The 26,105-nt window shown below is 37.4% G+C and overlaps 1 protein-coding gene and 1 pseudogene across 5 annotated transcripts in view; both read left to right on the top strand.

Annotated features, from left to right (window-relative positions):
* The window catches only part of LOC131275818 (meiosis-specific coiled-coil domain-containing protein MEIOC-like), a 44,064-nt pseudogene extending 22,739 nt beyond the window's left edge, over nucleotides 1-21,325 (top strand).
* LOC101414677 (uncharacterized) overlaps nucleotides 1-26,105 on the top strand; it is a 79,930-nt gene that overhangs the window by 22,842 nt on the left and 30,983 nt on the right. The gene's annotated exons all lie outside the window — the stretch shown is intronic.

A 26,105-nucleotide genomic window follows, 5' to 3' on the forward strand; every position in this document is an offset into this window, starting at 1 on the left:
AGATTGAGGGAGAGAAATTCTTTTCAATACAACATTGCCATATCTGAGTTCACGTCACATCTTGACATCCACTGCTTTGGGGAAAGGGAGGGTTATAGCCGGAAGAGAAAAGATGTTAAGATCTGAGTTTAAAATGTCTAAGGCCAGTTTAAGGTATTTTTTTCCAAGGTAATTTTAATTGCTTACAATTTTTGCCGTAGAGCTACTTATAGAATTTCATCATCATATAAGGTGATGTAAATCCTTCATAAATGTTTGTGGAATTAAATAAAACATATCTAGGTCTCAGTTCTTCAGAGTAATCTACCTAATAATTGCTTTTGTACAAGAGTCTTCAGTTTCCCTAAGAAAACCAATATGGCAGGGGAGCGGATGTAGCTTAAGCAGTTAAGCACCTTGCTTCCCACATGGGAGGTCCTGGGTTCAGTCTCCAGTGCCTCCTCAAAACAAAATAAAACAAAACAAATAACAAGCAAACAAATGAAAAAAATAACCACTCAGGGGAACCGATGTTGCTCAGTCGTTGAGCTCCAGCTTCTCGCATACAAGGTCCTGGGTTCCGTCCCCAGCCCCAGTACCTCAAACAAAACAAAACAAAACCAACCAACCACCACCCAATATGGCAGTCACTGAACTTATGTTGGCACTTAATTCATCAAAAATGTATTGGCTGCCTGCAGGTGCCAGCAGTGCTAGACACTGGCAGTAAAGGGTCGGTCAGGAACACATCCGTGTGTTCTCTGTCCTCTTGGAGTTTCTTCTCAAGGGGAGACTGGCAAACCACCACACAAATAATTCACTTTAATTGTGGAGAAAGTGCAGTGAATGAAAAGGGGAGAAAGTGTGGTAAAAGTGTTTAACAAGGGGTTTTGAGCTTGTTTGAGGGAACCACTGAACACTTCAGCCAAGGCCCCGAGGCTGAGAGAGGGTTGGGAGGGCGGATGAGCCTTTCAGTTGAAGGTGACGTGGCAATTTTAAAGAAAATAGAGGTGAAGTGTATGGCCAGAGCATTTGTCTTCAGATTATATTACCTCCTGAGATAATGAGTCCCATGAGTTCATCATTCACTTGTACAAAGTAGTACTTCCCCTTTGTTTATCCAGATTTTTAAAATTTTGAGCATTTTCCCTTTTCTAGAATTCTGTGATTTGTCAAACAGCCCTGTATTTGCTTTACCAGTAGTCATTACAATTTTATAAAATGTTTTTAAAAAATGTTCAGTACTGCTATGTTCTTTCAACCTGTTGAGAGTCTTATTTTTCTAAACATAATAAACATATACTGTATTTCATGGTAAGGTGATATGTTTTAAAAAAAGTTTTCCTTTATTCCTGGCACTACAGTATTAACACTAAACATTTTAGTCTGTATTCTGCCAGTCTTTTTTTTTTGAAATTTTTTTTGAGATAATTGTATTTGCACTGTGCAATTGAAAGAAATTACAGAGAGCGAGCTTTTGTATACTTTGCCCAGTGTCCCCCAATGGTAACATTTTGTAGAACTGTTCAGTGTCACAAGCAGGATATTGACATTGATACAATCCTCCAATGTTACTTAGATTTCCAGTTTTACTTGTATTCATTTGTGTGTGCCTATTTCTTTTGAACGGACTCATGTACTAGTAATGCTATTTTAAATGTGATTTAGTTCTAGTTTTCTTCATTCTGCCCTCAAAGTCTCCCCCCCAATCATATCTCCCTTATATCCTTGTTTGTTTTCTCAAAGCCTCTTTAAGAAAGCAGCCACCTATAAAGGAAACAGATTGAAAACAGAATCGTCAACTGCAGTGTACTTTACTAACTTATTGATTGTTTATAGACAATTTACCCAGTTTAGAGTTTCTGACCTGGCTTTTGACAGATACTCTAGTTTCTACCCAACAGAGACGCACTCAATGCCATTCAGAGCTGACTGAAGTATCAAAAATTTCTGAAAAAGGCCTGGTAGTGATATAAGTGTCAAGTTACCTGTAATTTAAGTAGAACAGAATAAGTAGAAGAATACACATATGGGTAAAGTATGAGAGTAGGCTTTGCGGTCTTTGCTTTTAATCTTGAGTACATAGTGGTCTCAGGTGGCAATGGGCCATCTCACTAGCTCCACTGACTCCCTCCTCTGTGGGACAGATAACTGAAAAGATATTCACCTGGTTGCTACATAAGTGGTCAGTTGATTTATACTTTATAGTTTTCAGTGTTGCTTGAATTTTCTAAATGAGAATATATTACCTTTATAATCAGAAAACACCCCAGTTTTCAATTTCAGGGTTTAAAAAAAAACCACGGGAAGTAAAAAGGAATTTGTTTTAGAGTAACTCAGTTCGGAAAGTCTGAAGACTGCAGGAAGACGGCATGATTGGTGCAGGTCATCGAGTGGCAGAGGTAGCTTAAAGCTCATCGGCCAGAAAGAAGCAAGACAGCTGGAAAAGATTTAAAAGCAGGAGATAAGTTCTAGGAGACTGTCTAAGCAAATAGAAGGGACCTGGGAAGAAAAACTAGGTAGATGATTATCAGATTAGAGCTTGGGTGGTGAGAGAAGGGAGCTCTTTCTGTCCAGAAGAGACTCTCAGCGGAGGTTGGACTCGCCATACTGAAAGATAACCGTTGTATTGTAGCAGCTCTTATCAAGCCTAACTGTTAAAATGCTGAAGTTATTTTTGTTAATTTAACCCACCTTTTACGGAACATTATTTTGGGGTTCTGGATAAAGTAATAAGGAAAGAAAAGTAAATTATTGCTAAAATATTGGGGAGACACTTTTATTCTAGTTGCTAATGTGATCAGTTCACCTAGACACCCAGTTAAACTATATAAGTAAATGAAGGTAGGTTAGATTGATGGCTGGATAACAAAATAAATTATAGAATAATATGTATGGTGTGATCCTATCTGCGTGAAAACAAGCAATAAGAATTCATTTTGTTTGCATGTTTGGAGAAGGATATGGAAGAATAGACAGTACTGGACTGTTAACATTAGTTAATTCTTTTCATTATTTGTAATGTGTACATTGGACATGTTTTAATTTTTGAGGAATAATTTCACAGATGTTTAAATCTTTTGTTATTTAGGGGTGTTTGTATTTTCTAGTGGCTACTTCTGTACTATTATGTTTATAATATATCCTCAGTTCCCTCAGTGTTTGACTCTTGCTGTTGAGTCCCAGCTGTGAGGGGTATTGCAGTTAGCTAATAATCTCTTCCTCTCCCTCCCTTCCCTCTTTCCTGGCATCTGATTTGAAGTATTCCCAGTTGCTATCTGTAAAACCATTCATCAAGATTATTCTACTTCTAAAAAACACTGCATGTCCTGATCCCCGTTTTTTGATAGTTGTGCTCTATGCTGTTAGGGTTTATAGCCATTACATAGTATATTGCCTCCTTTACAACCATTCTTTGTCTGGGCTGTACTAGTAAATATTCTTGCTCAGTATAAAATTCTTTTCTAAATCTCTCTAATCATTTTGCTTACCTGAAGCTCATTCTTCACTTGGTTCCTCAGCATTTTTGTTTGGGGGCTGGGGTGTGGGGAAGGTTGCAGGTTATACTCACCTGTGAATTGGAATGTGCAGCATCTGCTCCCAGGTTAGCTGCTAACACACATTGGCCTGTCACACTTTCAGTGAGGGCCTGGGGGTGATTTGGGGGTTCTTCTGCTCTCAGAGCTGTTGTCACCTGCTGTCTGTGTTCTACCTCCCACACAAATGCTGATTCCACATGGGGATTGAATAAGCTTTTGGTTGGTTGTCCCCACTTCCTCGTTCTTTCAGAATCATAAGGATACTTTGTCCCTAGATTATTTTAATTTTTGTCTGGGGGGTTGGCTGTGTTAGTTTGCTATCCTTGTTTCTGTTTATTTTTATGGAGGGATTCAGAGAGAAGAACTATGCTGCTGGGGCCAGCATCTTCCTAGAATCTAAAGGCAGAGTAATCTGTTAAAAACATGTATCTGATTATATCGTTCCTCTCTACTTTTTAAAGTAGATTTTTTTTTAAGTCTCTCAGTTATGGAAAACCTTAAACATAATGATGTAGAGAGAATAGCATGGTGAACTCCTGTGGGTCCTTCAGCCAGTTTCAACAATTATAAACTCACGGCTCATATTCTTTATCTGTAACCTCCTCCTATTACCTGCTCTCAATTGTTTTGAAGCAGATTCCAGCATCATAACAAATGTTTTTTTAAAGGGAAAAATTGAAATCTCAGGGACCAGAGGAGCCAGAGCTCCTTTAGACTCAGGGAGGAGAAATATCAAGAAAAGGAGATGATGTCATCCAGTCCGGGCAGAGGTGCCATCAGCCTGGGAGCGCAATCGGATTGTAGCCTCTAAGGAGTTGATCTCGTGGCAGACTCTGCTAGTCATAAGGGGCTAGCAAGGCCGTGCTTGCTCATCCCTGCCTGAATATTGTTTGCAGCAGAGAGCCTTCTGTTTGGGAGGGAGGGAGGGTTCCAAGATAGCAGAGTTCTCAAAGTTGATTTGATTATTGGCACTTTCTTACAGTCATTCTTTTGTTTCCACTGTCCTCCTCCTTCTATATATGTTTTCATATACAAATCTATAACTTTCACCTTGGTTCTGTGTGACCTATTTAGCATAGTCATTCAGTAAATTCTTATTGAGTGCCTGCTGTCTGCCGGAATTCTGCTGCAGTGGTGAACAACACAGACCTGGTTCCTTTGAGATGGACAGGATTATCTGGAAAGCTCCTTCAGCCCTGTTGAGTGGATACAGGATGTTTAGAAATTGTCCATGTGCCCTGTGCACTCCTAGGAGTCTGGGCCCATGGACTTGCATCGCAGGCGGTTGTAGTGTGGTTGCGGGCCTGCTCTCTTCTTTCTGACCTTTGGTGTGATTGATGCAGGGACTTAGAGAGTGACACAAACTTCTGATGCTGCTCCAATGGAGAATGGCCATCTCTTCTCCACCCTGACTGTGGGCCCTCTTTGCTGAAGTTTCCTTTCAAGCAACAGTGCCGGAATGGGGTGGAGAAAGAGCTTGGACATAGCTCTATGATTTATTTCCTCACTTTGACGCCAACCAAAGCTGCAAGGAGAAGCAGCAGGTCAGCAGTTCCTGAAAACTTGCTCACTTTGTTTCTTCTCCACCAGATGTTGGCTCCTCCAGAGTCTGTCCTGGATACACTGCTCTCATTTTTACCAGCTAACGTTAGTGCCTTTCCCTTCTTCCTGTAGGTTAGATTTCTCCTCTGAGCAGAATGTTCTCCTCAACAGTATTTGCTCTTGGCCACAGTTGGTCTTCTCCCACTAAGGGAGAATTCACAGAGGCCCCATGAATACTTGGCATAATTCGAGGTGCAAGGACAGGAAAGAATTGATTGGAAGTAAAATAATAGATTATGGTTTTGGTTGTGGAGGTGGGCCCAGAACTTGACTTTGGCATCTTAGTAAAAGTTAGCCTTAAAGAATATACGTATGTATATTCACATAAGTAAGCATATACTTATGTGGTAAAACCAATAACCTTTTTTTTTCCTTTAAAGATTTTATTTTTTATTTATTTCCAGTTGTCTGCTCTCTCTGTCCATTTGCTGTGTGTTCTTCTGTGTCCACTTGTATTCTTGTCAGCGGCACCCGGAATCCGTGTCTTGTTTTTGTTGCGTCATCTTGCTGTGTCAGCTCTCCATGTGTGCGGTGCCACTCTGGGCAGGCTGTACTTTTTTCGCACTGGGTGGCTCTCCTTACGGGGCGCATTCCTTGCGCGTGGGGCTCCCCTGCGTGTGGGTCAGCCTTGTGTGGCACGGCACTCCTTGTGCACATCAGCACTGCATGGGGGCCAGCTCATCACATGGGTCAGGAGGCCCTGGGTTTGAACCTTGGACCTCCCATGTGGTAGGCAGATGCCCTATCCGCTGGGCCAAAATCCACTTCCCAAACCAGTAACCTTTACAAGTGCTTTGTAATTCTGGCTGTTAAAACTATCTGTCCTTTAATGAACATATCTTAGTGAGATTTTATACTATCTTGTAAAGATTGATTTTTTTAGCACAGAAGGAAAACAAATATTCTAATAGTGATTTCATAAGTATATATATTCCTATTGTATGAAAATATGACAGGCTTTAGTGGTTCTCAAGTTCTTAATTTATCCTGATTCTTGCAAAGTGTTTTTCCTAGTGGTTTATTTTCTTGCTAGCCTGACTTTTATTTTTTTATTTTATTTTATTTTTTTTTAAGATTTTATTTTTATTTATTTAATTCCCCTCCCCTCCCCCAGTTGTCTGTTTTCTGTGTCTTTTTGCTGCGTCTTGTTTCTTTGTCTGCTTCTGTTGTCGTCAGCGGCACAGGAAGTGTGGGCGGCGCCATTCCTCGGCAGGCTGCTCCCTCCTTCGTGCTGGGCGGCTCTCCTTACAGGTGCACTCCTTGCGCGTGGGGCTCCCCTACGCAGGGGACACCCCTGTGTGGCAGGGCACTCCTTGCGCGCATCAGCACTGCGCATGGGCCAGCTCCACACGGGTCAAGGAGGCCCAGGGCTTGAACCACAGACCTCCCGTGTGGTAGACGGACGCCCTAACCACTGGGCCAAAGTCCATTTCCCATAGCCTGACTTTTAGATGTCATCATTTTGTGAGCCATCAGGAGGCAGAGTGTGTAGCTAATTGTATATCTTTAAAGGATATTAGTTCTACAATAGCTGTCTGAAAGGATTAAGTTATTTATGCAATAATAGTGACTTCAGGACTGTACCTAGTAACAACATATATATGGATTTTGGTTCCTATATAGTTATTGTTTTGGCATTGAGATATTGAGCAAACTCTTTTAAGAAGATTTGGCATCTGTCAGCCTTTGAAAGCTTATGAAAATTGATCATATGTCATTAGCAAAAGCTTACTTTCTGCTTCCATTGTATAGAAAATTTGTTTTTTATGTTTTCAGCTGACCTAAAGATCACAAAACTGTTGTCCAGTGTTTGACTGGAGAGGGGGAAGGGACAGAGCCCTTGAACAAAATCTCATTTTACTAAATATATTGAAGAGTTGGTAAGATGTACTAGTTTTTTGAGATATTGCCCTTTTATGCTGGATATTATTTGAAATAGCTATAGTGAACATTGCTTTTCAACTAAATATACTTAAAATTTGCTTCATCTGATGTTAGAGATCAGGTAACAGACATAGAGAACTGCTTTCTCTTTCTTTTTTAACACACTTGATTATGAACATGTGAACAGAAACAATTTAATGTTTTTAATATTTTCTTGTATTTCACTACAAGTTTTTTCCCAAGTAATACATACTAGACAAATACAAAAAAATAAATTTGAACTAGAGGATTCATTTTAACTATAGAGATTCTCTGTAGACTTTTTAAAATTCCCTATATTTTAATCTTCGTTCCTCTTTCTTTTTAATTTTCTAAATATTTGCAAAGAATGACTTCAACCAACATCATCTTTGTGAGACTATTACCCTTTTTATCTTAAAAAACAACTCTAATTGTAATGGCTTCTCTACCTATAAAAAATAGTGATTTGTTCATTCAGAAATCTGAATTACCAAAAGCAGCTGCAGTATATTACTTTTTGAGTTTAGGAAGAGGGAGGAGGATAAAGCCTTTTAAACTGCTGCACTATGCTAACACAAAGATCACACTGAGCATAGTTACGGAGCTGGTAAACTGACTGAACCAGGAGAAACTTCTATTCTTAGCATAGTATGTGACTTAAAGGCAATATAATGGGGATAAACACTGTAGAAGGCAAATAAACACTGTAGAAGGTTAAATGTTACAAAAAAAGAGAGAGGAAAAAGACCTTCTAACTTTAGAAGCAATAAAGGAAATCACAGAATTTTGAATACATAAAAATTAAAAGCCATTTAAAATTTTTTATTATAGAAGTAATTCATATTCACTCTAGAAAAAATTTAAAAGCAAAAAATTAAAATCACTCATAATCCTGTCAAGCAATGGTAGTTTTTCTGTTGCTTTCTATGTTGACAGTTTATGATTGTCTACTCAGTCTTAAATTTAACTTCTCATACGTAACATTTTTTAAAGGTTCAGACAAATAAATTGGAAAAGGGGTTTCCATCAGAAAAAAAAAGTGAATGGCCGAAATATATGTAAAGAACTTATATGAATAAGAAAAACAGTATTCCAAAGGAGAAGTAGGCAAAGGACAGAGGACGTCCCCTCCCTTGTTGCCTATGGGAATTCTGCAGAAGCCACCATATGAGCAAGCCCAGGCTAGCCTGTTGGATGGTGAGCAACAGATGGTCCAGTTACCTCCATCACCCTTGCTGCAAGCTAGCCAAGCATCACATAAGTGAGTGAGGCCAATGGACCACCAGCTAACAACAAATGCATGTGTGAGTCCAACCAACATCACATGGAACAGAGTGGAGCCATCCCAGCTAAGCCCAGTCCTTCACAGAATCATGAGCAAACAAGTAGTTGTTGTAAGCCACTGAGTTTGGGGTGGTTTGAATCACAGCAAACACTAACTCATAGTGAAAAGCAAGTCACAGACTAGGAAAAGATATTTGCAATACGTGTGACCGCCAGAGTACTTGTGCCCAGAATATAAAGGGAACACTTGCATATCAATAAGAAAAAAACAATCAACATAATAGAAAAAAAGTAGACAAACAACTCGAGCAAACACTTCACAAATAAGGATACCCAAACCATATAGTAAGTATATGGAAAGGTGCTCAGTCAACATTAATCATCAGGGAAATGCAAACTACAGTCACAGTGAAATAACTCTTTATATCTACTTATTAAAATACCAAATGTTGACAAAGATGTAGAGCAGTTGGAACTCTTATACCCTGCTACTGAGGGTATAAATTGTCATAACCACGGTAGAAAACTGCTTGGCTATATCTGCTATAGCCAGACCATACACATCTCCTTTGTATTGTTCAGTTTTGTTGTTCAGCTCCCTCCTAGTATATAGTCAGTAGAAATGTGGATGATGTAAGCCAAAAGACGTGTTCTAGAATATTCTTCTCAGCATAGTTCATAATCAACAGACACTGTAAACTACCCAGATGGCCATCAACAGTTGTCAGGATAGATACGTTGTAATACTACATTGTAGCAATGAAAATTATATGATTCTTCCTACATACAACAACAGGAACGAATTTCTTGATCATCATGTTAAGCAAATGAAGCTAAGACACAAAAGAGGACATGTTTAGGAATCCATTTTCATAAAGTTCAAACATAGATAAAGCTATCATTAGAGGTTAGGATGGTGGTTACCTTTGGTAAGGAGTGGGTAGTGACTAGAGCAGGCTAAGTGGAGCTACAGGATGCCAGAGTATTCTATTTCTTGGTTTGGGTGGTGGTAGTTATATCTGTTATTTGCAGAAATTCGTCAGGCTGATGATGTATGTCCTTTTCTGTACTTTTAAATGTATATTTTTCTGTAGATGTTAACCTCAAAAATTAAGTTTATTTTTTTAAAAGAAAGATCTAACGTCAGGAAACTGTTATGTTACGGTATTTAAACCCTTTTGAGTGTGGTGTTTCTAAGTTAACAATAATAGTAGCCATTCTAATTAATGTTAAGTATAAGTGGTTTAAAATATATATATTATTGGCTTTTAACTTTTATTTTTGTGATATTCTGCTCTTCAAGAAGACATGAATATTTCTCCATCACAAATACAATAATATTAATAAGTTTTCATTTTTGCATTTGCTTATTTCATCTTGTCTGGTATAATGCACACTACAACTTTGTTAAAATTTCTAAAACGTATTGTAGCAAGTTATCCCTGGATAGAGGAGGTAAACTTTGAACTGTGTTTATTTTCAGCATAAGAAATGACATAAAGAGATTTTTTCCCCCCAAAACCTAGTTTTTAAGCTCTTTGCTTTTTATTTAGCAACATCCTAAATTAGCTCTGTTCAATGGAGTGGCATCTTACTTATGGATTAGGGTCTAAAACAATGAAAAATCTGTGTGGTAAACCAAGTTATTCCTAAATTGCCCATAAGGGACAATACATATGGTTTTATGTGTACAGCCCTGTACTGTGAGAAACATTTCAGTTCTAGAACCTGAAGTTTAATTGCAGGAGGGAGCAAAAGAAAAATGCAGATGAAGACAGAGGTGGAAACCTTCAAACCACTCATTCTTCCTTGATGAACTTGATCAGCTCCCTGGTCTTGAATGGGGTTGGAGGAGGGTAGCATGCCCATTTGCAGGTGTGGAGGAGTTGGGGGTTAATCTCTTGTTTTCCTGTTAACCCTCTGTAATCTCGATGAGTAGTCACAGATGTATTTGTGAGGATTACATGTGAAAGTGTCTAGCTCAGAGCCTAGTGTATTTCTGTCATGCCCACTAGAGCACAAGCTTCACGATGGCAGGAATTTTGTCTCTTGTTCATCTTCTTGTCCTTTGTGCCTGCCACCTAGTAGATGCTCAGTAAATTCTAGATGAATTGAAGGGACTCATCAATTGAACCTAGCCCTTATTTCATTGATCCACAGGGTTTTTTGGAAAGCTACAGGAAAGAGCTTGGTTACTTGCTTCCTTTCTCTCTGGGTTGTCATTTTATTTTTGTGGCCTCATTGAAGAACTCTCACTTCAAATGCCTTTGGGCATTGGTCACATTAGACTAAGATGTTCCTTCATCCCTGATCCTCCAAAATACTTAGTAAACTCATTTGGTTGATAATAGTAATGCATACACTTTTTCCTTAGTTCTGATACCAGGAACTCCTACTGCTCTTAGACTATTAAAAAAATTCTTAAACAAAACTGGTTCATTTTGTTTAAGAATTTCTGTTGTCCTTCCATTCACACTCCTAAATTGTACATAAAAATATCCTAAGCAATAGCAGTTTTACAAGTATGGTTCTTGTTATTTCACAGTAGAAGTATCATGTGGGTTCCTGTGATGCCCCCCTTCCCTGACTGCTAAGTGCAGGGAAGTAACCTTGGAGGGAGAAAGCTGCTGCTTGATGGCCTGGTTCCGTGTACACGAACATCTAAGCATTCCACTTTCAGATGTCTGCCAGCCACTTGGGTCCTTAGTCAACTGTACCACTGCCTCCCGGCAAACGGCCAGAATCTCAGGGTCTGAAATTATTAAACTGACCTTATGGAAAGCAGAAGGTAAACAAAACAGAAGTGCAAGTAGTTCTCTTGCAAGAACAGTTTTGTGATTCTCAGCATTTAAAAAGATTCTGGTTCCAGGATGTTTTATTGACATCCGTTACTATAAATCTGATTCATTTTCTGCCTATTGATTTCTGCCCAAGGTGAAATTCATGACATTTACTAGAACATACAAGTGATTTTTTTAAAAAGCAGATACTGTTAAGGACTATAAAAATAAGGTTTACAGTCAGTGACACTTGACAAAGCAATTTTTGTACCCTTTTATGTTAATAATTCTGTCTAATTCTGTGAATAAATAATACAAATAAAGGTTCTAGTAGCTTACTATCATGATCTCAGATTACTGTCATTCTCTTCAAATTCTGTATTCAGTTTCCTGTTGCTTTGTGTTTAGAGTAAGGGTGGACATCAAAACATGAACTCACTCTTAGTCTCCACCGGAATAACCCCTTGCCAACTTAGGGAAGGGTATTTCTCTGTGCCTTCCTGCCTTCATCCCCTGAGTTGTGGGGCACTTGTAAGGCTTTTTCCAGGTAGTTTTTCAAATGCACATAATTGTTCTGTCTGTGCTATATAACCCCATTCTCTTTTAACTTTGCCCCAAACCAGGGTACAAGGTGACCCAACACTTTCTCAAGCTCTGGCACAGGGCGCGGATTGTCTATCCTGCTGCCTTTTAAATGCTGACCAATTGAATCCTTCCTCCCACTCTCTCTGTTTCTCTTACATCTATCACATAAGATTCGTAGGTGCTTGGTTTACTTTTTAGCATCTTTTTTTATTCAGTAAAAAAATTTTTTAGGAGGTACTGGGGATTGAATCTGGGAGCTAGTACTTGTGAAGTGTGCTCTCAACCACTGAGCTGCACGTGCTCCAAACATCTTCCAATTTAAACCCAAACAAGCTCAATAGTGGTGAGCTAAAATTTAAGTGTTTTTTGTTCTGTTTTGTTTTTAATATCTAAGCATTGTAGTTTATTTTAAAATTGGGCAATATTGATCATTAGCATATTGAGTATATGAACTTATAAATAACTATAATAAAAATAGTTTCCAAAGGTTTCTGTAGTAAATTATATTGTTCATTAACTTCCAAAGGATAGGGCATTACTTTTGACTTGAAAAGGCTTTTAGCCTCTTTCTTTGATGATGTGTGTATTTCTCAGGGTATACCTTGTTATAGAGAAATTTTATGTTCCCATTTATAATGAGATTTACAATTAACAAAATTTTTCATCACACATGACTTTGAAGATACGGTTTCTGAATTTTTAGGCTAACCACTCCTCCTCCCCCCCAGTTTCTATCTGTATCTCCCTGTTCAGTGATTGCTACAAGAGTTGCAGGAAATGTTCACCCAGTATGTTCACTTACTGCATTTTAAATATTGTCTTTATTGTACTTCTGCATTTCCTTTCAAGCAAGCTCTGTCCATTCTGAGAGCCAAGAGCTTCCAGAAAGTACCTACTCAGGCCTGGGCCTATGCTACGAGTGGGTAGAGAGGTGAGAGCCTGGGTCCTTATTCATTACCAGATGCCTGTGCTAACAGGATGCTCCTCTTACCTCCTCATTTGTTTAACAGTTTTTAAATGAGGACTGCATTTTACCACGGAGCCAGTAATAGTCACTTCTTGTGGGACTGAAGAGAAGTGTTAAAATGAAAATTGCTATGTTTATCTTAATGTGCTTAATATAAACATGAAAATATTTTTGCAAGCCTGGAATGGTTTTTATGTCTCTGTATTTTTCAAGAAAAACAGACGTCAAATTGAATATTACCACCGTTTCCCCCAAGTTTGACTTTTTGTCTAATTGGACTTGGGAGGTATTTGAGAAATTAATTCAGTCAGGCTCCAATTCATACTGTGATACTGAAGATTTTGAAAGAATGTTACTTCTTGTATTTACTGTAAGTTTATTTATTACTGTATTAGATGAATGGGGAGAATGGGAAATCAAAAAGTGTAGCTTTAGAAATTATTCCAATAATGTTGGTTTCTGCCATGCTCATTTTTTTTTTGCCCTTTTTAGGATCAGCTCAGCAGTGGTTTTGCTTAAACTTTTTCAAGCGTTTTATAAATTTTCTAGCCAAAAATCATAAGTTTGGAAGAACTTGTTTATTTTTTACTCAAGAAAATAGCTTACCATAGGAGATGATTCAGATCATTTTGGATGCCCAGTGCCTGTATAAGATGATACAATATCAGTTTTTAAATGCCATTACTGGGAAGTGGACTTGGCCCAGTGGTTAGGGCGTCCATCTACCACATGGGAGGTCTGCGGTTCAAACCCTGGGCCTCCTTGACCCATGTGGAGCTGGCCCACACATCAGTGCTGATGTGTGCAAGGAGTGCCGTGCCACACAGGGGTGTCCCCCACATAGGGGAGCCCCATGCGCAAGGAGTGTGCCCCATAAGGCGAGCCACCCAGCGCAAAAGAAAGTTCAGCCTGCCCAGGAATGGCACCGCACACACGGACAGCTGATGCAGCAAGACAACGCAACAAAAAGAAACACAGATTCCTGTGCTGCTGACAACAACAGAAGAGGACAAAGAAGAACATGCAGCAAATAGTCACAGAGAACAGACAACTGGGGGGAGGGGGAAGGGGAGAGAAATTTAAAAAAAAAACTTACTAAAAAAAAGAAAAAAAGAAAAACAAATGCCATTTACCTGTAAACCTGAGGTTAACCGTATTGCAGATGCACATTCTTTGGTTTATTCTCTAGGAAGGCATGTATGCTTGACACCTATGACACATGATGTTTTATTCCATCCCATTTCTGAAATCTGCAGTAAGAATAGGAAATATGCTCGTGAAGAAACTGGCTAGGTGAAGAACAGATAGGTAAAGAAAGAACCTGTTGCACGTTCATGTTACAATTCATCTCCCACTTGTAAAATTTCTAATTACTGTGATTCCAATCCCTGAAATGCTGAGGTACACATTCAATGATTCCTGAATATAAAAATATTCAATGTTTTTGTTTAGGAAAAATTTCTCAGAACTTGTTTCATGAGAAGTTTATTATTTCCTTTTTGGCTTGACTCCTAAACTTACCCAGCATTCATCTTTTCGTCGTCAGCTTTAAGGCCTTTATAACTAGTCATTTTATTTCGTTTTCTCTATGTGGAAATTTTACATACTTGGTAGGTTAGAGGTATTTATTTTATCTTTGGTCAGCATAATAAAAGATCTTCTAGAGAGATTTTACACTTGAAATGGATGTTAATTTGGTTAAATTAATTCATTAAAAACAATGAAGGTACCCTCACAAAGTGATCATTCTGTTACAATGTATAGAAAAAATGAAGCAGCTAAGACAACATTCCAAGGACATCCATTTATCAAAACCTACTTTGTGTTTTTCCTCCCCCCCCCTCGCTTTCTGCTGTGTCCTTTTGTAGTGTGATCTTCTGTATGTTTCTCTTTTTGTCTTCTCACCTTTCTCCTCTAGGATTCACCGGGATTTGATCCTGGAGATCTCTGATGTAGAGTGAGGTTCCCAATCAGTTGTACCTCCTCAGTTCATGGTCTCTGCTGTGCTTCACCTTGACTCTCCCCTTCATCTCTCTTTTGTTGTGTCATCATCTTGCTGCGTGACTCACTTGCATAGGCACTGGCTCACCGCATGGAACCTCAGCTTGCTGTGCGGGTACTTGGCTCATCACGCTGGCACTTGGCTCACCGCACGGGCACATTTTCTCTTCTTTTTTATCAGGAGGCCCCAGGGATCAAACCTGGGTCGTCTCATATGGTAGGTGGAGGCCCTATCACTTGAGCCACTTCTGCTTCCCTCAAAAACTGTTTTATACCTCAAACTGGTCTGTCTGACATCTTGAAAGAATCAGGAGTTGATACTTACCCTTATGGAAAAGAGAAATGGAAAAGGGGCAGAGATGGTAGTCCTTTCCCAGTTTAATAGATACAATGAAAATGCAGACTATTGCAGATACCCAGAATATGTCATCCTAATCTTAATAAATGTTCACGTTTTAGTGTCCAAGGCAGTAAAAAATTAGCCAGTGGCCCACCTGAAACACTACCTATAGAAGGAGACACCTATACAAAGTTAGTTTGGGTTAAAACCAGCAAATTGAAAGAAAACGGAGGAGACAGTACCTAACTGGCAGAATTTTACATTTCCAAAAACTATACCACATCTTACAGAAAAGCAGTTTGCCCAAGAAGCGTTCACTGCTTATTTTGTCTGAAAATCAGAGTACCAACCAAAATGTCGTACAGATTGTACTGCTAATAACCATTTTGCTAATGTCACAGAAAAGCAGAAGTTTGCTAAACCTGATCCTCCAAATTCTGAGTATTTTAAATCAGTGAATTTGTTCTTCAGCTCAGCAATATCTTCAGTAAGTATTAACATACAGAGACCAACTTCGATGAATGTTCAAAGAGAAAATAAGAATTCCTATTCCTTATTGAAGTCAAGGTAACTTGATGAAGCTAAGTGGTCATTTAAGTGTAGCTTCAAAAGGTTCTAACCATTCTTCAGATTTCTCTCAACTATCCATAAATTTAACTTCAAATAGCAATTTATTTTGGAAGTTTTGCCAAGAAAACCCTTCAACATTTTCCAGTTTTGATGTCAGTTGCAATGTTACAGAAAGAATTTAATCTGTCAGTCACATAGAAGGATTGACAGACTGGAGAAAAAAATCCTTTATATCAGTTACTGATGAAAATAAATAAATAAAGCAGTTAAAAGGATTTTGTGATTACTGCTCAGCTCAGCAGTATGGTATCATTGAAAATGTGAGCACACATAATTTCCAAGCCAAGCCCCAGAGCGGACATTATGATCTTGAGGAAGGACCAAAGCATTTAGATGGCTTATCTCAAAATACATACCAGGATCTGTTGGAGTCACAGGATCATTTTCATAGCCTCAGACTGGAAAGTGGAGACAACAGTACTAACCATGTGAATTGTACACAGGCATCATGTTTTTCTAATAATTACCTGATAGGAGACTTAAGACATAATCAGAGTTTTCAACAATGTGATTCAAATTTGGGTTTCCCTAAGATACACCCACCCATTAGCTCTTCTGTTGTTCTGCTCTTGGATTCATATGATTTATTTTCTTATGATGACTTAAATCATCTATACCCTTCTTTGAATGATGTGATGTTTGGTGGTAGTTCCTTTTCTGGTTGTGTGCAAACTTTTGGATTTCAAAGACCAATTAAAACACATAGTGAACCAGCCGGTGAACTTCATATTTATCTAGAGGAATGCTATGCACAGTGGAGACCATTAGAAAAAGAGAGAAAGAAGACTGAATTGGTCTTGGCAAAGAATTACCCAGGGAACAAAGTATTCAGTACTAACAATATACTGATTCCAAGACTGACCTCTAACCCATCTAGAGTTGATTGCTCAATTGTGAGTGAATTTTGAGAACAAGCCAGAGCTGTGACTTCCGTAGGCCAAATGGAATGCTTTGAAGTTCTCCCTTCGTGCCAATATTTCTTCTACTTGATAGACTCTTGGAGTCCATTCACATTGTACAGTGTAAGTGCTTCAAATGGGCAAAGGCAAGGAGTTCCTAGATACCAAGGTGACATAGAGGTTTTTGCCCTTGCTTCAGCAGTTAAAGAGAGGTGTGTGACTACTCAGAAAACACGTACTGCAGATGACTTAGCCAAAAACAGCCTGTGTAGTTGGCCAAGCAGATGCGAAAAAGGTTTTACAAGATACAGTAAGCTGTGAAGCGGAAGTCCCTGAAAGCATAAATAATAATTCAGTGAACCAGAGATGAAACAAGCAAACATTAAGGAAGTGCAGAAAGAAGAGTAAAAGATAAGTAATGTATCAAGAGATGCTAAAACATTTTCATAAATTTGTGAATCTTGAAAATTTCCCCACATTCATTTTCCTTCAGATTTAAAGTTAGTACCAAAATGAGGCCTAACTTCTATGTAAAATTTTTCTATTTGTAATGAGTCAGATATAGTTAAAGTGAACTCAAAGGTAAAGTTGATTAGGAGTTCTGAGTAGTCAAAGATAACAAGTTTGTTTAAGTAAAATATTTCCTAACAGCCAAAGTACTGCTTGAACATGTTCTGCACTGCAGGTAAATGCAAGTGTGAAATTCTGCTAGGAAAAAACGTTTCATTTAGGTCTGCTTTAATAAGTGTAATTCCAAATAATGAACCTAAGTCACTGTAACCCAATTACGGCATCTAACAACGTAGACAAGTTTTGATTGTGATACAAAAGTTTTTTCCTTGTACAACAGTTAATATCTAGGAAAGAAAGGAAATCAAGGATAAACTCAGTATTCATTTAAAATTTAATATTTAAAACACTGCCATATTTATAAATTTGAAATCTTAGGGCATAATATTTGGAGGGAAGGAAGTGGATGTGATGGCGCAAGCAACTGTCCACCATATAGAAGGTCCAGAGTTTGATGCCCAGGGCCTCCTGTTGAGAATAAGCTGGCCCACATGGAGTGCTGGCCTGTGCAGAGACTGTCCCATGCAGGAGTGCTGGCGCACGTGATGAGTTGGCACAGCAAGATGACACAACAAAAAAAAGACACAGAGATAAGAGACGCAGCAGATCAGGGAGCTGAGGTGGCACAAGAGAATGATCGCCTCTCTTTCACTCCAGAAGGTTCCAGGATTGGTTCCTGTAGTCACCTAATGAGAATACAAGCAGATACAGAAGAACACACAGTGAATGGACACAGAGAGCAGATAAGGGAGGGTGCGGGTGGGGGGGATAAATCTTCAAAAAAAAAAGTATATGTGGAGGGAAATGCATCTCATTCTCCTGAGTTAGTAATAAAAGTGCCAGTGTAAGAAGCATGCAAATTACTAAATATAAACCTGTTCATCTTTAAAGCTTAATTATACTATCAGTGATTGAATATTTATCATTTTAAAGTTTTCAAATTGAATGAAAACAAAATATTTCATCTGGATCTTTTATACTTGATGCACAGAAACTAAAATAATGACTATTGTTTTGACTATTGTTTTAATATCTTCAGTTTGCTGCCTTTTTTGAGAGTGTCAGTGAGTTATACAATTTTTTTAAAGTTATTTTTTAACTAGTTTAGTTTGCATTTGGTTAGTGAATATTTTATGTTGTTATATTCATTAAGTTGCTTCCATAATTTTGGGGAGCTCTTGAAAGCTTGGCCTTTTCTGTTTTTTATCACTTAATATCATCATGTGGAACCCAAATAATTTACTCATTAATTGAAATCTTGGTTTTATGTGACTAAGAAGACCTTGGGTTTTAACAAATTTCAGCATGAGTTAAACCATAGTATAATGTACTGACGAAATTTTATTGAACTCTCCCTGACTAGAAATACTGACATTTTAAATGTTGGTATTTTTCTTCTTTTAGTAATCTTGATATTAAAAAAAAAAAGTGTAATCACACCATGTAAATTTTCTTTGGGTGATGTGCAGAAGAAATTGATTGAGCATGCAGGAGTAACTGTAGTAGAAAGACATTTTATCACTGCTTTGCTTGAGAACTACCTGAATTACATTGATGGGAGCCAAATAAAATGGATCTTCCTACCACAATCACTGTCTAGAAGAGGTTAAGGTGGATATAAGATATGTAGGATGTTATGAAAATAAACATTGTACTGAATTTAGTCTGTCAGGTAAAAAAAAAAAATTGTTGAAAATTTCAAAAAATGAGAGATTAAGACATTCCCAGATAAACAAAAGCTGACGGAATTCATCACTCATAGAGCAACCCTACAAGAGATGCGAAAGAGAGTTCTGCAGGTTGAAAGGGAAGGACAGTGGACCGTCCAGTGGACAATAGATTGAAGCTGTATGAAGAAATAAAGATCTCCCATAAGGGTAATGATAGCTAAAATAAGTATCAGTACTGTTGTATTTTTAGTTTGTAACTCTACTTTTTACTTCCTGTAGAATCTAAAAAACATGTAAAAAATTCATTGAAAAATCAGTGATTTTGGACTCATGCTATATAAACACGTAATTTGTACAAAAACTCCATAAAAGTGGGGGGGTTGGTTAGTTTGTGAAGTTTAAGTTGATATGAAAGCAAATGAGATTGTTACAGATTTAATATGTTACATTTAAGCTCTCTGGTAACTGCAAAGAAATAGAGACTGGGCAAGCTCATAGAGACAGAAAGTAAAAGGTTACCTCACATGAGGCCAGGAAAAATGGGGAGTTAATGCAAAATGGATATTTGGGGAAATGAGAAAGTTTTAGTAATGGAAGGTGGTGAGGATACCACAATATTGTGAATGGGATTAATCCCAGTGATTGGTATACTTGGGAGTGGTTGAGATGGGGAAGATTATTTTATATATATGTTCCCTCAATAAAAACAGAAACAAAAACAAAAAAAGAGCAACTAAAAAAACAATGACAATTAAAGTTAATAGATGATCCTGGGCAGGAGTTAACAAAAGGAGGAGAGAAAATATATGGAATATGTGATAAAATTGGAATAGAGACTGTAAACATTACGTCGATGTTAAATTTCTTGAACTTGATAACTACACTTAAGGTGGATATGTAAGTGATCGTCCTTGTTCATAGGAAATATACATGGCAGTATTAAATGTTCAAGGAGCATGATATGAACATATCACATCCAAAGTTGGTAAAATTGTAGGATTCAAAAAATGGATTGATGGCTAGATGGACAGGCAGACTGATAGACTGATGAATGGCTGGATGAAGTGGTATGGCCAATGAGGCAGGTTGTTATAGTTGGTGGGTCCAGGTGCCTAGCAGGATAGGGGTATATTTGAGTTCTCTTTGTGGAGGTTGTATTCTTTTTGAAGTTGTCCTGTATGTGTGAGGGTATTTCAAAATTAAAACTTCAGAAAAGAAGGCAAAATAAAGAATTGTGTAGACAGACAAAAGCTGAGAGAATTTGTCACCAGCAGACTTACCTTAAGATGTTAAAGGAAGTCTTTCAAACAGAAGGGGAATGATAAAAGTTGGAAAATTGGATCTACACAAAAGAATGAAGAGTGCTGGAAGTGGCAAATATGTAGATAAATATGAAGTACCTTTTTCTCAGCTTCAAATTTATTTTAGAGATAATTACATAACAGAGTAACACATTGTGAAATTCGTAACATGTAGAAAAATGTATGCCAACAATAACACAAAGGACAAGTGGAAAAATTGAAGTACACTGTTTTTACATTATTGGTAATGTGCTATAGTCAAGGTTGACCGTTATGAGTTAAATGTGCATATTGTAAATCCCATAGCAAACAGTAAAAAATGAAAGAGGTGTAGCTTATCTACCAACAGTGGATAGAAGGCAGAATATAAAACAAAACAAAAAAGCAATTAAACAAAAAGAAAGGAGGGGAAACAAAAGGAAAGGAGGGGAAAAGAAACAAAGATCAGAATACAGAAGTAGAAAACAACTAGCAAGATGGTGGATTTAAATCCAGCCATATCAGTAATTATGAAATATATATAAATGATCTAAACACTTGAATGAAAGGAAAGAGATTATCAGATAAAACAAGACCCAACTATATGCTGACTATAAGAATTCCACTTTTAAAATAAAGACATAGATAAGTTAAAAGTCAAAGAAAGATATACCATGTACACTCAGAAGAGAGCTAAAGTGGCTATATTGAATCATACAAAGTAGAAAAGGAATATTACCAAAGATAAAGTAGACATTTTATAATGGTGGAATTGCTGTCATTATGAGCATGCACTGATAGAACTGCAAAGAGAGATAAATCCATAACTAATTTGGAGATTTCAACACCGTTCTCTTGATAATTGATAAAACAAATAGAAAATCAATAAGAGTATAAAAGACTTAAAAAACCTACTTGACCTAATCTATTTACAGAACACTCCAAACAACATGATAATATACATTCTTTTCAAGTGGACATTTAATATTTACTAAGACTGTATTCTGGATCATGAAATAAGTCTCAGTAAAATTTGAAGGAGGAATTATGGCCACAGCAGAACTAAATTTAAAATTCATAACATTATCTAGAAAATTCCCAAATATTTAGAAATTAAGCAATATACCTCTAAATAACCCTTGAGTCAAAAAAGAAATCACAAGGAAAATTAGAAAATATTTGGAACTTGAATGGAAATGAAAACACAACATATTAAAATGTGTGGGCTGCAGCTAAAGCAATATTTAGAGGTAGATATATGGCGCTTTTTTTTGAGGCGCTGGGACTGAACTGAACCTGGGACCTTCCATGTGGGAGGTGGGTGCTCAACTGGTATCAGCTCCGTATACCATTGAAAAATTTTTAAAGATTGTTTTACTCCCCGCCCCCCCCCCCCCCGTTGTTTGCACTTGTTGCTCTGTGTGTTTGTTTCTTTGGTTGTGTGCTCATCTTTTTTTAAGATGCACTGGAAACTGAAGCTGGGACATCCTGTATGGGAAGGAGGCATCCAAATGGCTTGAGCCACCTCCGCTTCCTGCTTGTTGTGTGTCTTGTATTTTCTTGTTGTGTCTCTTCATTGCATCATCTCGTTGAGCCATCTTGTTGCGTCAGCTTGCCATGAAAGCATGTTGCGTTAGCTCACTGTCTTGCTCATCCTTTTTAGGAGGCACCAGGAAGCAAACCCAGGACCTCCCATGTGGTAGGCAGGTGCCCAACTGCTAGAGTCACATCCACTTCCCATCATTAAATTTTTATATTAGAAAAGAACCAAGGTCTGAAATCCATGACCTAAGCTTTTATGTTAAGAAACTAGAAAAAGTACAGATTAAATCCTAAGTAAGAAGATAGGAAATGATAAAGGTAAGAGTGGGAATCATTAAAATAATGAATAGTGGATAATATCAGTTCAATGAAAAGCTGGTTCTTTGTAAAGATCAATAAAATTTATAAACTTGTAGCCAGACTGATTAAGAAAAAAGAAGACATGCTAACAATATCAGGAAGGAAAGAAGGGAATTCCTCTTATAGGTCTATAGGTATTAATAAGGGGATATTGTGTCTGACTTTATGCCAAAATCAACAATTTAGATGATATGGAAAAAATTTTTGAAGGATATAGATGACCAAGATTGACATAAAAATAGGAAATCTGAACAGTCCTTTATCTAATTAAAGAAACTGAATTTGTTGTTAAAAACCTTCCCGTAAGAAAACTCCACGCTCAGATGGCATCACTGGTGAGATCTCTCAAATACTTCAGGAAGAAATAACACCAATCCCATACAAACTCTTTAGAAACTTGGGAAGAATCCTTCCTAGATCAGAATTATCTAAGCCAAAACCAGATAAGGACATACAAGAAAGCTGTAGACCTAAATGTCTCTCATGCAGCAGACACAGAAGTCCTTTACAAAGTACTAGCAAATGGAATCCAGCAGTATATGAAGAGTAAAATACACCATTACCAAATGGGGTTTATCCGAGGAATGCAAGGTTGGTTTCACCTTAAAAAGTTATAGTATTCTCCATATTCACTGACAAAAAGGAAAAACCATGTGATCATTTCAGTAGATGCAGAAGAAGCGTTTGAGAAATTCAACATTCATTCATGATTAAAATCTTTCAGCCAACTAGGAATAGAAGGGAACTCCTCAACCTGATAAATTGTATCTATATAAAATCTAAAACTAACATCATGCTTAATTGTGGGGGAGCAGGTAAATGCTTCCTAAGATCACGAATAAGGCAGGGATTGTCTTTTCTCACCTCTTCAATTCAGTATTGTAGTAAAGGTCTGAATGCATTGAGGCAAGAAAATTCAACAGCATACAGATTGGAAGGAAGAAATAAAACTTTCATTTTTTGCAGTTGCCATGACTGTGAATGTAGAAAATCTTAAGGAGTCTACTAAAAACTACTAAAACTAAGTTAAGGTTATAGGATACAAGGTTAGTATAAAAAATGAATTATATTTTGATATACTAATAAACTATTAGAAATTCAAATTCAAAATACAATTTACAATAGCTCTAAAAGTATGAACTACTTAGGGATAAATTTAATAAAACATGTTCAAGACCTAGACTCTGCAAACTATAAAGCATTACTGGAAGAAATTAAAGGAAACCTAAATAAATGGGTATATATACTGTGTTCATGGATTGAAAGTCACCATTATCATTTCATCTCAAAATGGTCTGTAGTGCAATCCCAGTCACAATCTCAGCAGGCTTTTTTTTTTTTCTTTTTGGGTAGCAGCTAACATGCTGATTCTGAAATGTATATAGATATGCAAAGAACCCTAGAATAGCTAATACTATTTGGGAGGAAAAAAAAAGAGTTGGTAGAGTATGTTCCCTGTTTTCAAAACTTAGTATAAAAGCTACAGAAATCAAGACAGTATGGTATTGGCATTAGGATAGGCATAAAGATTAGTAAAATGGAATATAATGCCCAGGAACCCACCTTTCCCCATACACATATAGTCAGTTAATATTTTATAGGATGTCGAGGTAATTCAATGGATAATGGAGTCTTTTCAATAAGTGATGCTGAAATAATGTGATATCTGTATGGGGGAAAGATGATACAATGAGATGATACAATGAAGAGACACAACAAGGAAATACAATGAGAGACACAGCAAACGGAGTGGAGGTGGTTCAAGCAAACGGAGTGGAGGTGCCTTCCTCGCGCATGGGAGGTCCCAGGTTCAGTTCCTGGTGCTGCCTAAAAAAGAAGATGAGCACGCAACAACAAAAAAACACACAGAGACAAGACAGCAAGTACAAACAATGGGGAGGGGGAGGAATAAATTTTTAAAATCCTTTTTTTTTTTTTTTTTTAATTATTGGCTCATGGTTTCAGAGGCTAGAAGGCTTGCTTCCTTCCTGTTTCAGTATCTTCTGCCTAGCCTGGTTTCTGGCTTTTTGGTCACATGGCAATGTCTTTTCTTTTCTCTGCTAGGTTCTGTGGCTTTCTCTGTGTGTCCAATTTCCTTTTGCTTAAAAGAACTTCAGCTATATTGGAGTAAGGCCCACTCTCATTCAGTTTGGACATACCTTAAATAATAACATCTCCAAAGATCCTGTTTACAAAAGGGTTCATGCCCACAGAGCCAGATGTTGGAACCTGAGCATTCCTTTTGTAGAGGACATGATTCAGCCCCCAGCACCAGCCACGTGGTATTCTATTTTTAACTTTCACAGGAATCAGCCGTCTATTTTCCACAGCAGTGGCATCATTATACAGTATTCCCAACAGTGAGCAAGTATTTCTATTTCTCCGGAGCCTCTCCAATGCTTGCTATTTTCTTCTTTTTTTAAAATATCACCTATTCTAGTATGTGTGAAATGATATCTCGAGGTTTTGATTTGCATTTCCCTAATGGCTAATAATGATGACCATCTTTTCATGTGCTTATTGGCCATTCATATGTCTTCTTCAGAGAAATTTCTATTTAGGTATTTTGCCCATTTTTTAACTGGGTTGTTTTGGTGCATTTTTGAGCTGTAGGGTTTCTTTATATATTCTGGATATTACTCCCTTATTAGATATGTAATTTACATTATTTTCTCCTATTCTGTATGTTGTCTTTGTACTTTGATTTTGAAGTCCCTTTTATCTATTTTTTCTTCTGTTGCTTGTGCTTTTGGTATAAAGTCTAGCAAGCCATTGCCACAAAGTCCTGAAGATGCTTCCCCATTCTCAACTTCTACAAGTTTTATAGTTTTCTTTTTCTTATATTTAGATGTTTGATCCATTTTGAGTTAATTTTGGTATGTGCTGTGAGGTGTAGGGGTCTGCCTTCATTCTTTTGCATATGGACATCCAGTCTTCACAGCATCATTTGCTGAAGAGAGTGTTTTCCCCTACATTGAGTGGAGTTGGCACCCTTGTCAAAATAAAAATAAAAATAATAAATCAATTGGCCATAGATGTAAGGGTTTATTTTTGAAGTCTCAATTTGATTCCATTGGTCTATACTTGTGCCCTTTGGATTACTGTAGCTTTGTAATAAGTTTTGAAATTGAGAGCATGAGTCCTCCAACTTTGTTCTTCTTTTGGTTATTTAGGGTCCCTTACCCTTCCTATAAATTTGATGAGTAGCTTTTCCATTTCTGCAAAAAAAAAAAAAAAAGGCTGTTGGAATTTTTGTTGGGGTTCTTTTGAATCTGTAAATCACTTTGGATAGAAATGACATTTTAATATTTTGTCTTCCAACCCATGAACACAGAATCTCCTTTCATTTACTTAGGTCTTCTTTGGTTTCTTATAGCAATGTTTTATCATTTTCTGTGTACAGGTCCTTTACATCCTTAGTTAGATTTATTCATAAATATTTCATTCTTTTAGTTGCTATTGTAAATTGAAATTTTTTTCTTGATTTCCTCTTCAGATTCTTCATTACTAGTGTATAGAAACACTACTGATATTTGCATATTGTTGTATGTTGCATCTTGTACCCCATCACTTTGCCAAATTCATTTATTAGCTCTGGTAATTTTGTTGTGAATTTTGGAGGGTTTTCTATATATCAAACCATGCCATCTACAGATAGGGAAAGTTCAGTTCTTCCCTTCCAATTTGGATGCCTTTTATTTCTTTTTCTTGCCTAATTGGTCTGGCAAGAATTTCCAGTACAATGTTGAATGTTACGGTGGGTACTCTGGGTCTTGTTCCTGATCTTGAGGGAAAGTGTTCAGTCTTTCACCAGTTAGTATGATGTTAGCTGTGGGATTTTCATATATGACCTTTCAAGTGTTTTTATCAAGAAGAGATGGTGGATTTTGTTCCATGTTTTTTTCTGCATCAGTTGAGATGATCATGTTTTTTGTCCCTTCATCCTGTTAATGTCTATTACATTAATTGATTTTCCTACATTGAACCACCCTTATATTCCAGGATAAATCCCATTTGCTCATGGTATATAATCCTTTAATGTGCAGTTGGATTCGGCTTGCTAGTATTTGTTGAAGATTTTTGCATCCATATTCATTAGGGATATTGTCTGTGATTTTCTTTTCTTGTGGTACCTCTTTCTGGCTCTTTGGTATGAGGGTGGTGTTGGCCTC

This window comes from Dasypus novemcinctus, chromosome 24 (genome assembly GCF_030445035.2).
Source record: "Dasypus novemcinctus isolate mDasNov1 chromosome 24, mDasNov1.1.hap2, whole genome shotgun sequence".
Classification (NCBI taxonomy): Eukaryota; Metazoa; Chordata; class Mammalia; order Cingulata; family Dasypodidae; genus Dasypus; species Dasypus novemcinctus.